This window comes from Protopterus annectens, chromosome 7.part0 (assembly GCF_019279795.1).
Source record: "Protopterus annectens isolate FY-2018-M chromosome 7.part0, PAN1.0, whole genome shotgun sequence".
NCBI lineage: Eukaryota > Metazoa > Chordata > Ceratodontiformes > Protopteridae > Protopterus > Protopterus annectens.
In genome coordinates, this window is record NC_056739.1 from 1,630,247,277 (window position 1) to 1,630,259,578 (window position 12,302).

Consider the following 12,302-nt stretch of genomic DNA (forward strand, 5'->3'; position numbering starts at 1 on the left):
AATAAATAGATAATTAATTGCTATACATATGTATGTATTACAGCATATAAAAAATGTAAGTTGTTATCTAGACAAACTTTCATCTAGATAAACTTTTAAGCTTTAAAATACGTGAGACCGAATACATATTTAACCCAGGATAACTTCATGCATTTAGTCTAAGCTGCCAGAATAACTCTGATCGTTCCAATAAAAGTGAATCTGGTCCACCTCTACCATCTTGTTCTATCTGGTCAATCACTTTAAATTTAAACATATGTGATGTATGTTCTAAATTGTGTTTTGCTAAGGCATTATCTATCTTATTTTTCTTTATACTGTATATGTGTTCATATATTCTCTCCTTTATTTTACGGTCAGTCTTTCCTATATAAAATGCTGGACAAGACTGGCATACTGCAATGTAAACAACAGCTTTGGAGTTACATGTATATTTCTTATGTATTTCCAACTTCTTAATTAGATAAATGGTTAATTAGATAAATGGTATGAATGTTCGATTGGTGATTTTTTACCATGTGATTGTTTTAAAAAAAACTTTTAAACAATTAATTTGTGTAAGAGTTTTATCTGAAGAAGTTCTGACAGAGGATGAACGAAAGTCTTCTAATAAACACTTTATACCTGGATTTCGTGGAGACATTGTGCTTTGTTTTGGTTTGGTTCCTTCAGCAATTTTACTTGTGGACTGTTTGAACGTTTCTGTAGCAGTATTTAGTTTGTGTTATGTCTGCAGAAGGAACATCGAGCCAAAGGAACTCTTCACATTCCAGTGATGACATAGGCAGTTTAACAGCACTTATTGCCATAATGTCACAAAAAGTAGATGATTTATCAACAAGGTTGGAATCATTGGCTGCATCAGAAAATTTGTTTAAAGAAGGGCGGCGAAATAATCAAGGTGAACATAAAAGTACAAGTTCACCTACAGCTACGTATTCATCTGTTGTAACATCTTCCCCTGATACCAATACTTATAGAGCAGCAAACTATGGACAGCTTCAAAATAATCCAGGCAATAATGTACGAAACTCAGTAGTGAGAAGACCCACTTCAGAGCTTATTGGACCTCTCAGTGTTAATTCTTGGCTCAATAAACCTGTCAGCTTTTCAGTGAACCAAATGAAATGAATGGAGGGGAACCGGCACGAGTGAGTCCAGATATCGCCACACAACTTAAGGTACTGGATATAAAAGTTCTTAAATTTAAGAAATTACACTTGGAAGGTTGGGAGGGTGGCCTTATGGTTAAGGTGTTTGCCTTACAAACACAAGGTGCAGGGTTTGAGTCTCACAAGGGATAATTGGCTAGGCTTACAATGGCTCACAAGGGCAGTTAGCCTAGTACTAACCTATGAACCTAAATATCTTATTTCCAAGAATGTATTAAAGAAAAAATAGTCCCTAAAGGTCTTCATGTATGGCAGTATCCAACGGGACTAGAATCTGGCTCTGCGTTTCATCAGGAGTTAATACATATGTTCAGTGCACACGGACGTGAATTACTTGAGCTCATGAGTAAACATTAGAAAATGATGGCAGATAGTATCGAACAAGAGATCTTGCAGATTAATGAAGTAATCAAAGCGGATGTATGTTTTGAGAGATACTGCTTCGATTATGAACGTATATTTAATAGTATTGAACAACATCTTAACAAACTGCTTGAAACGAAAATTAAGAAATTAAACAGAGACAGAGATGCATACACTGAGGATTAGCCTATCCAAACCCTCCACCGTCACAGAGAGCAAATGTCATTGATTCCAATGACAGTGTGATGTCAAAAATGGGAGGATCAAGCATGAGAAGCCATACCGAGGCTTCATTACCTAGTAGAAACAACGGAAATGAGGAAGAAGCAGAGACAACACCACCAAGGAGAAGCGACAGGATTGCCTCCCAAAATAGGACTGAGTATAACACTATAAGTAATTCAAACTGGAATAAACCACAGCCATACGGTGCTGGTTCAAGTTTTACAAACAGGGGGCAGAACCACAACCCACGGCAAAACACTTATCAGCAACGCAACAACAAGAAGAAAAACAAATGCAGGAGGTAAATTTTAATCCTGTAGGTGACTGTAATGATAAAGCATGTGTTTGCCAAGTTATATGCAACAAAAGTGGGGACTTTAAAGTATACAATTATTCTTCTTGTACTTTAGGGAGTGAATTAGTGGATGTATTGGCTAAAGGGTACACATTTGTCCCTGACACATGATCTGATATAGGGACAGCATTAATTGATTTGAAATGTTTTGTACGTAAATTAAACTTGGCCATTATTTTTGGCAATAAAACATGTAAAGACAAAGAGTTACGTATACCCAGCATTTATAATCCCACCTCTACACCCTTTACTTAGTGTTTTTGATAAAATCTGTGATATAGACTTTAGGAATTGTGTAGAAAAAACTAAGAATGTGTATAAAAAACAGTATAATGTAACTAGAGAAGAACAAGAACTGCTTAAAGAATTATGGAAAACTCCCAGTTAGAATTATGAAACCTGATAAAGGGGGAGGGGCCATAATTATGGACATACAGGATTATAATCAGAAAATGGAACATATTGTGAACAGTGAGACTTATCGAGCTGTCTCCATAAATGAGTTAAACATAGCATACGCTCGAATTAAGACAGATATAAATGATATGTTTATTGAAGGAAGAACTGATGTAGATACATTTAACTACTTAACTATGCCGGCACCCAAAGTTCCAATTTTATTTGGCACCCCTAAAATGCATAAATCTGTTGCAAATCCACCTATGAGAGCCATTATAGACGCCAGGAACTCTATTACATACGCATGTGCAAAATTTGTGGACAATATTCTTAAGGAATATATAAAACAGGAGAACCAAATATGTAAAGATTCCTGGACTTGCCTAGAAAATATTAATGTGCTGGAATATAAGAATGAATACAACTTTGTAACAATAGATGTAAAAGATTTGTATATGTCAGTACCTCATGAAATAGGTATAGAATGGGTCTCTATGATGTTGAGAATGAATGGTGCTACTAGTAATGAAATTTAATTAATGGAAGAGTTATTAGATATTATTTTAACAAATAACTACATATCCTTTCAGAATAAGTTATTTTTACAGCTCACAGGTGTAGCAATGGGCTCACCTTGTGGAGGTAGTTTCTCAAATCTCGTAATGGCATTCTTGGAACGTAAGTTCATTCTAGATAGTAGCCAGATGAAAGATATGATATACTATTATACGAGATTTTTAGATGATATACTCATTATTGTCAAAGGAGATGAGAGTAAAACAAAAGAGATGGTGGATTACCTTAATAAAACAACTGAATTTGTGGAATTCACATTTAATTTTAACGAGGAAAAGATAGCATATTTAGATATTGAATTATGGAAGGATAGACATGAGAAAAAATATATAGCAAAAATACACAGAAAAGAAACTTATTCAAATGCATTTTACAAGTTGTCACCCCCCACATTAGAAACGATCTGTTATAAGAAGGCAGCTAGTTTGAGCAGCACGCATGGTGACAAAAGATACACATTTTTATGAAGAATGTGATTTTCTGTGTAACATGTTTATACAAAGGGGATACCCTTATGAATTGTTTTCTGAACTTAGAGATGAAGTTCAGAATAAGAGAGAAAGAGGAATATATACACCTATCGTGGGTTTTAAGACTAATGTAATTATTAGTAACGCCAATAGTATAAGTGAAGAAGGATATGTAAATACGTCATGTGAGAAGCAAGTGGTCAGATATAGATTTATTACCACATATAACTTAGATGCCGGTGATTTCAAAAATGTAATATATAAAAACTGGAATCTGCTTATGGGGCAGCCGTTAGTCCCTGATAAATTCAATAGTTTACCATAGATTATTTTTAGAAAAGGGAAAAATTTAAAAACTCTGCTTAGTTAGAATAGTAAACTACATAAAATGAATAATGCTGGTATGTATACATGCAACGTGTAATTATTGCAGATATATAGATACAGGAAGAACATTTTATGTACGAAATAAGCTGGAAATACATAAGAAATATACTTGTAACTCAAAAGCTGTTGTTTACATCACAGTACGTCAGTCTTGTCCAGCATTTTATATAGGAAAGACTGACCATAAAATAAAAGAGAGAATATATGAACACTTATATAGTATAAAGAAAAATAAGATAGATAATGCCTTAGCAAAACACAGTTTAGAACATACATCACATATGTTTAAATTTAAAGTGATTGACCAGATAGAACAAGATGGTAGAGGTGGACCAGATTCACTTTTATTGGAATGGTCAGAGTTATTCTGGCTGCTGAGGCTAAATGCAGGAAGTTATCCTGGGTTAAATGATATGTATTCAGTCTCATGTATTTTGAAGCTTAAAAGTTTATCTAGATGAAAGTTTGTCTAGATAACAACTTACATTTTTTATATGCTGTAATACATACATATGTATAGCAATGAATTATATATTTATTAACATGGTTTTTTATATATAGAATGTATATACATGGTAGTTTCTCTATTGCTATAGGAGAAGTAAAATGGAAACAAAATGGTTAATATTGGGGGAATATGTTTAATTAGATAAATATTTAATTAGATAAATGGTATGAATGTTTGATTGGTGATTTCTTACCATGTGATTGTTTTAAAAAAACTTTTACACAGTTAATTTGTATAAGAGTTTTATCTGAAGAAGTTCTGACAGTGGATGAATGAAAGGCATTTAAAAAATGCTGTAATAACTACAGGTCCCCTAACCATTGTCTGACCTCCATTGTCTGTCTATATCCATAACTGTTGCCTTCACCTAATATTGAATTGCATCTGAATTTTCTGTTTAACTATAAACATTTAAAACCTCCTGTACATGGTGGAGCAAATACATGCACCAATTTTGCTCTCAAAGAGGTCCAAACGTTTTGTACTATGACTGGTAGGATAAATTCCTATCACTCTATTAAGCAGGTGTTTAGACATCATTGTTACTCAAATAGTAAGTGATCAGATTGTCAGTGGCACTTGTCCTGTTGTTTATTGATTAGTTTTCTCCTCTTAAAACATTGTCAGCATCTCATAGTTTGATCAGTGACATTTTGCTGATACTTGCCCTGCATTATCTCTGTATCCATCCATCCACAAAGCCTTTTTCCAATTTTTGCATATGGGGTTGGGGTGTCAGTTCAACAGTGACAGTCATCTACAGCCAATGTTTACACTGCCGATTTCTGCTAGTATGGGCCTTGCTAACCTACGTAGTATTTTTCTTAAAAAACATTTTTTACAGCTTGCTACTGTATTACGACATTTGTTTCAAAATATCACTGGCTACACATTATGTTTTCAAAGTAAAAAACAAGCAACTGTAATATATATACACAAGGCTGGAAAATGGAACAGGCTTCAAACCTTATTACTGTTAGTATAACACTTGTTATAAGGAAAGTGTCCAAGGTGCAAAAAGGAAGGAATCCAGATACCATCCAAAATCGGCTTTATTGTAAAGAAAATGCACAGGCAGGCTAAAACATTAACGCCTTGTATGTTAACCACAGCGTTTTCGTCTTGTTGTATAGACTTCCTCAGATAAAATCCCATATACACAAATCCCTTATTTATAGTACGTCAAATAAGTAATAAACCAATTAACCAATAAAGAAACTGATTGATTTAAACCTTTAAAAGCATACAACTGTATATATTGTCAGTGAAGGGAGAACATCTTAAAAAAAGAATGCATGGTTTTTGATTTACATTATAAAGGCATCTAAATAATACCTTGTTATAAATAGTAATACAAAAAATATATGTTGGAAAATATTAAAACATTCTTAAAATCTTGGTATTTATAACCAAATAAATATAAGTTATAAAAAAGGAAAAATGTTATATTAAATACATAAAACTTCCATTCAAAAGAAATTCTGTTCCTACATAAGGTTATGTGACCAAGTGCCATCTGGTGGCCAGTATTTTAAACATTTTCCAAGTTTCTTCAGAGTTTAGCTGCTCTTAATTTTAAAAGTGGTTTAATAGATGTATAGTCATTCAGACCTGGGGCATGATCTACCTGCAATGTTACTTGCCACCACAACTCCCTGTATTCCAGGGTATCTTCCCATGGACCGCCTCTAATGTTATATTTGACATTTTCTAACACTAAAAAACCAAAGGTAGCACTTTTACATTCTTTAGTATGTTTAAATAGTGTGTTAGTTTCTTTACCTTTTGATATTTCATAAATATGTTCATATATCCTCTTTTTTAACTTCCTTTCGGATTTACCCACATAAAAAGAGGCACATATTTTACAGATGGCCAAGTAAATAATACCTTTGGTTTCACAATTAAAATATTCTGCACTACTTATCCATCTGTTTCTACTCCCCAAAAAATATTTTTCCACATTAAGGATATATTTACATTGATTACACCGACCACATTTATAGGTACCCACTTTTGCCTTACTTTGCATGATACCTGCCCTATTTTCTAGGATATTCTTAATGCTGTTGGAATTTTTATATATAATTTTGTGGGGAATGTCTCTGAGATTTTCTAAATCTGTAATGGAAACAAATCTTTCCCATTCTCTCAAAAATATCTGTTTTACAAAATTATTTGTCCCATTGTATTCTAGAACTAAGGCTTGCTCATATTTTTTACCTTGCTCATCTTGTTTTTCTATAACTACGTATTCCCTATTATTCATAATAGGTTTGAACTTTATTTGGTCTTCCGTTGACCACTTCTTCTCTTATACTTGTTGTAAAGTTCAGTGGGTACCCTCTCTCTAAGAACATTTTTTGAAGTAACTCACATTCATTATAAAAATCATTTTCTGCACTAGTCATTCTACTTCCCCTCACAAATTGTCCTTTGACAATATTCTTCTTACAATGTGCTGGATGGGAACTATCATAATGCAAATAGGAGTTACAAAAGGTCGGTTTTCTGTATATTCTACTTTCAAAATGTGTCCCTTTTTATATATTTCAATATCCAGATAAAACAAATTATTTTCAGAAATATTGTGGGTAAACTTCAAAACTTTAGTTGTGTTATTCAAATAGGACATAAAATTATCAAATCTTTCTCTACCTGCGGTCCAAAAAATTACTATGTCATCCAGAAACCTACGGTATAAGGTCCAACAATCTTTAAAATCTAAATTAAATATATATTTTTCCTCCCATTTCATAAGGACCAAGTCAGCGTAGGTGGGAGCACAAGCTACTCCCATCGCTACCCCCTGTATCTGCTTGTAAAACTCTCCGTTAAAATATATACAATTATTCTTTAAAATTAGGTCCATTAACCAAAGACATACTAATTTGTCATCCTGTGATAGTGTAATATCTTCAAAAACTATATCTTCCAACATTTCAATTCCTTCCTTATGTGGTATCGAAGAAAATAAATCAATAATATCTATGGTTATAAACAAAAGGTTGTCTTGATACAAATCATCTGTTATTTCCCTTAATAAGTCCCAGGAGTCTCTTAGTATTGTATTTTTGTTAAACCAAAGTTTTTTGAGTTTTTGATCAACATATTTAGCCAAGCTATGTGTTTTGGACCCTTCTGCTGACACAATTGGTCTAAAGGGTGGGTCCCATTCACATTTATGGATTTTAGGTATCCCAAAGATAGCTGGTACTCTGGGTTTCTCTACCATTAAAAAAAGAAAGGTGTTGTTGTCTATTAGTCCTTCATACAATATTTCTTTTAAACTGAGATCTATTTTATTGTATGCAATATTGATCTCGTTTATTGAAACACTAGAATATTTCGTATCGTCACACAATATTGTGTGCATTTTACTTTCGTATAAAATATTCTCCATTAGTACCACCCCACCCCCCTTATCTGGTTTCATAACCCTTAGGTTTTTATCCCCTTTCTGTTGGATCAAAATTTCTTTCTCCTCTTTATTAAGGTTCCCCTTAAAAAACATATTGTCTTGTTTTTTTCTTATTTCTGATTCCAAAACTTTTTCTAAATTTCTCAGTTGGGGATGCAGTGGCTGGTTAAAATACTTTTTCGTTTTAGTTCACTTGTGAATATATCCTGACTCCTGGGCAGTAAAATGTTTACATTTACTTTTCTTAGAAACATCTTAATATCCAACAAGCTCCTGGTGACGTCACCTTTTTTGTGGGGAATGTATTTAAAACCTTTTGAAAGCAAGGAAAAGAATTCTTTCTTTAATATGGTGTTACTAAAATTGTATATAGTAAAGTTGTTATTTCCATCAGTCAGAATTTGACTAACAGGGTGGGTGGGCTGGGTGGTGTTCTCTTAATACCTCCCCCTTCTCCCCCCTCTCATCTGAAAATTTAAGTCCTGTTGCCCCCTTTTATTATTCAGTCTCTCTGACCTACGCAAGGGCGGAAATTCTCTCTCATAATCCTGACAATCATCGTAAGGAATATCATCAGTGTTGTTTTCCTTTTCATCGAATGGTGATACCTGATTGTATCCAAGGTGTTTATTATATGAAAAACTAGGCTTAGGGTAACAGGTTTTGTTGTCATAGTCCCTAATGTCCCTTTCCAATTTATTCATTTTTCTAGTAACCAATTCATTACTTTTTTTGTCAATCTCTTCCCTCATGGCAAAATATTTGGCTTTCTCCTCCTCAATACTAAAAATTAAATCAGTTTTGATCTGTTGATCTATTTGCTCTATTTCTTTTTGTAATTGTTCCTGACATTTTATGTTCTCCCTAATCATCAAACGTAACATATCTAAACCACACTTATTAAAAAGTTCAATCAGTTCTTTATAAAAATCAGAATCATATTGCACATTATTGGGAAATTTGTAGACTCAAAAGCCCTTTGGCACAATTTCCCTTAAAATACATTCTTTCAAATACTCATTTTCTATCGTATATGTTCTATATTTATACATCATTTTATACAAATTGTCCAGTTTGGAACGGTAGGAAATGCCATTCCCATGTTGCTTACTCAAGTTCGTTTTGGTTTTGAAAGAGTATTTAGCATATAACCAATCCTTAATTTCTTTAACATTGTTGGCATTATTAGAGTGCACAGTACCTGAGTAGTTAACTTGGATGTCCGGTTTTCTCTGTCCCTTTTCAACGTGCCCAATTCCACTGTTTTCATTGGCAACTCTCTGGAATATAGTGGGTGGATTGCCTGGATCAAAGGTAGGACCATGGAACTCCTGAGGTTCGCCGACGTCTTCTGAAATGCCTATAAGCTCCCTCACTTGTTTGTCCTCACCTATAAAACCGTCATTACCTGCTCCTTGACGCTGAGCCATATTCCTACAGTTCTTCACTAGTGATTGGCTAAGGGGCGTCAACAGGTCAATTAATACCGTTAGTTGACCAATGAGCTTACGAGTTTGACCTGTCTCGTCCAACCCCCTTACTTCCGATGGCATACACAGGTCCATCCTTCTTCCACGAAAAAAAACACCACAACCAAGTTACAAAGTGGAATTTTCACCCAAATATACCAAAAATGAAAGTGTCCAAGGTGCAAAAAGGAAGGAATCCAGATACCATCCAAAATCGGCTTTATTGTAAAGAAAATGCACAGGCAGGCTAAAACATTAACGCCTTGTATGTTAGCCACAGCGTTTTCGTCTTGTTGTATAGACTTCCTCAGATAAAATCCCATATACACAAATCCCTTATTTATAGTACGTCAAATAAGTAATAAACCAATTAACCAATAAAGAAACTTGATTGATTTAAACCTTTAAAAGCATACAACTGTATATACTGTCAGTGAAGGGAGAACATCTTAAAAAAAGAATGCATGGTTTTTGATTTACATTATAAAGGCATCTAAATAATACCTTGTTATAAATAGTAATACAAAAAATATATGTTGGAAAATATTAAAACATTCTTAAAATCCTGGTATTTATAACCAAATAAATATAAGTTATAAAAAAGGAAAAATGTTATATTAAATACATAAAACTTCCATTCAAAAGAAATTCTGTTCCTACATAAGGTTCTGTGACCAAGTCTAGTGCCATCTGGTGGCCAGTATTTTAAACATTTTCCAAGTTTCTTCAGAGTTTAGCTGCTCTTAATTTTAAAAGTGGTTTAATAGATATATAGTCATTCAGACCTGGGGCATGATCTGCCTGCAATGTTACTTGCCACCACAATTCCCTGTATTCCAGGGTATCTTCCCATGGACTGCCTCTAATGTTATATTTGACATTTTCTAACACTAAAAAACCAAAGGTAGCACTTTTACATTCTTTAGTATGTTTAAATAGTGCGTTAGTTTCTTTACCTTTTGATATTTCATAAATATGTTCATATATCCTCTTTTTTAACTTCCTTTCGGATTTACCCGCATAAAAAGAGGTACATATTTTACAGATGGCCAAGTAAATAATACCTTTGGTTTCACAATTAAAATATTCTGCACTACTTATCCATTTGTTTCTACTCCCCAAAAAATATTTTTCCACATTAAGGATATATTTACATTGATTACACAGACCACATTTATATGTACCCACTTTTGCCTTACTTTGCATGTTCCCTGCCCTATTTTCTAGGATATTCTTAATGCTGTTGGAATTTTTATATATAATTTTGTGGGGAATGTCTCTGAGATTTTCTAAATCTGTAATGGAAACAAATCTTTCCCATTCTATCAAAAATATCTGTTTTGCAAAATTATTTGTCCCATTGTATTCTAGAACTAAGGCTTGCTCATATTTTTTACCTTGCTCATCTTGTTTTTCTATAACTACGTATTCCCTATTGTTCATAATAGGTTTGAACTTATTTGGTCTTCCGTTGACCACTTCTTCTCTTATACTTGTTATAAAGTTCAGTGGGTACCCTCTCTCTAAGAACATCTTTTGAAGTAACTCACATTCATTATAAAAATCATTTTCTGCTCTAGTCATTCTACTTCCCCTCACAAATTGTCCTTTGACAATATTCTTCTTACAATGTGCTGGATGGGAACTATCATAATGCAAATAGGAGTTACAAAAGGTCGGTTTTCTGTATATTCTACTTTCAAAATGTGTCCCTGTTTTATATATTTCGATATCCAGATAAAACAAATTATTTTCAGAAATATTGTGGGTAAACTTCAAAAATTTAGTTGTGTTATTCAAATAGGACATAAAATTATCAAATCTTTCTCTACCTGCGGTCCAAAAAATTACTATGTCATCCAGAAACCTACGGTATAAGGTCCAACAATCTTTAAAATCTGAATTAAATATATATTTTTCCTCCCATTTGATAAGGACCAAGTTAGCGTAGGTGGGAGCACAAGCTGCTCCCATTGCTACCCCATTGCTATTGTATCTGCTGGTAAAACTCTCCGTTAAAATATATAAAATTATTCTTTAAAATTAGGTCCATTAACCAAAGACATACTAATTTGTCATCCTGTGATAGTGTAATATCTTCAAAAACTATATCTTCCAACATTTCCATTCCTTCCCTATGTGGTATCGAAGAAAATAAATCAATAATATCTATGGTTATAAACAAAAGGTTGTCTTGATACAAATCATCTGTTATTTCCCTTAATAAGTCCCAGTAGTCTCTTAGTATTGTATTTTTGTTAAACCAAAGTTTTTTGAGTTTTTGATCAACATATTTAGCCAAGCTATGTGTTTTGGACCCTTCTGGTGACACAATTGGTCTAAAGGGTGGGTCCCATTCACATTTATGGATTTTAGGTATCCCAAAGATAGCTGGTACTCTGGTTTTCTCTACCATTAAAAAAAGAAAGGTGTTGTTGTCTATTAGTCCTTCATACAATATTTCTTTTAAACTGAGATCTATTTTATTGTATGCAATATTGATCTTGTTTATTGAAACACTAGAATATTTCATATCATCACACAATATTGTGTGCATTTTACTTTCGTATAAAATATTCTCCATTAGTACCACCCCACCCCACCCCCCTTATCTGGTTTCATAACCCTTAGGTTTTTATCCCCTTTCAGTTGGATCAAAATTTCTTTCTCCTCCTTATTAAGGTTCCCCTTAAAAAACATATTGCCTTGTCTAAGTTCAAACCTATTATGAACAATAGGGAATACGTAGTTATAGAAAAACAAGATGAGCAAGGTAAAAAATATGAGCAAGCCTTAGTTCTGGAATACAATGGGATACATAATTTTGTAAAACAGATATTTTTGAGAGAATGGGAAAGATTTGTTTCCATTACAGATTTAGAAAATCTCAAGAGACATTCCCCACAAAATTATATATAAAAATTCCAACAGCATTAAGAATATCCTAGAAAATAGGG

General features: G+C 33.3%; 1 protein-coding gene across 1 annotated transcript in view; it reads left to right on the top strand.

Annotated features, from left to right (window-relative positions):
- The window catches only part of RFT1 (RFT1 homolog), an 871,244-nt gene that overhangs the window by 704,276 nt on the left and 154,666 nt on the right, over positions 1-12,302 (top strand). The gene's annotated exons all lie outside the window — the stretch shown is intronic.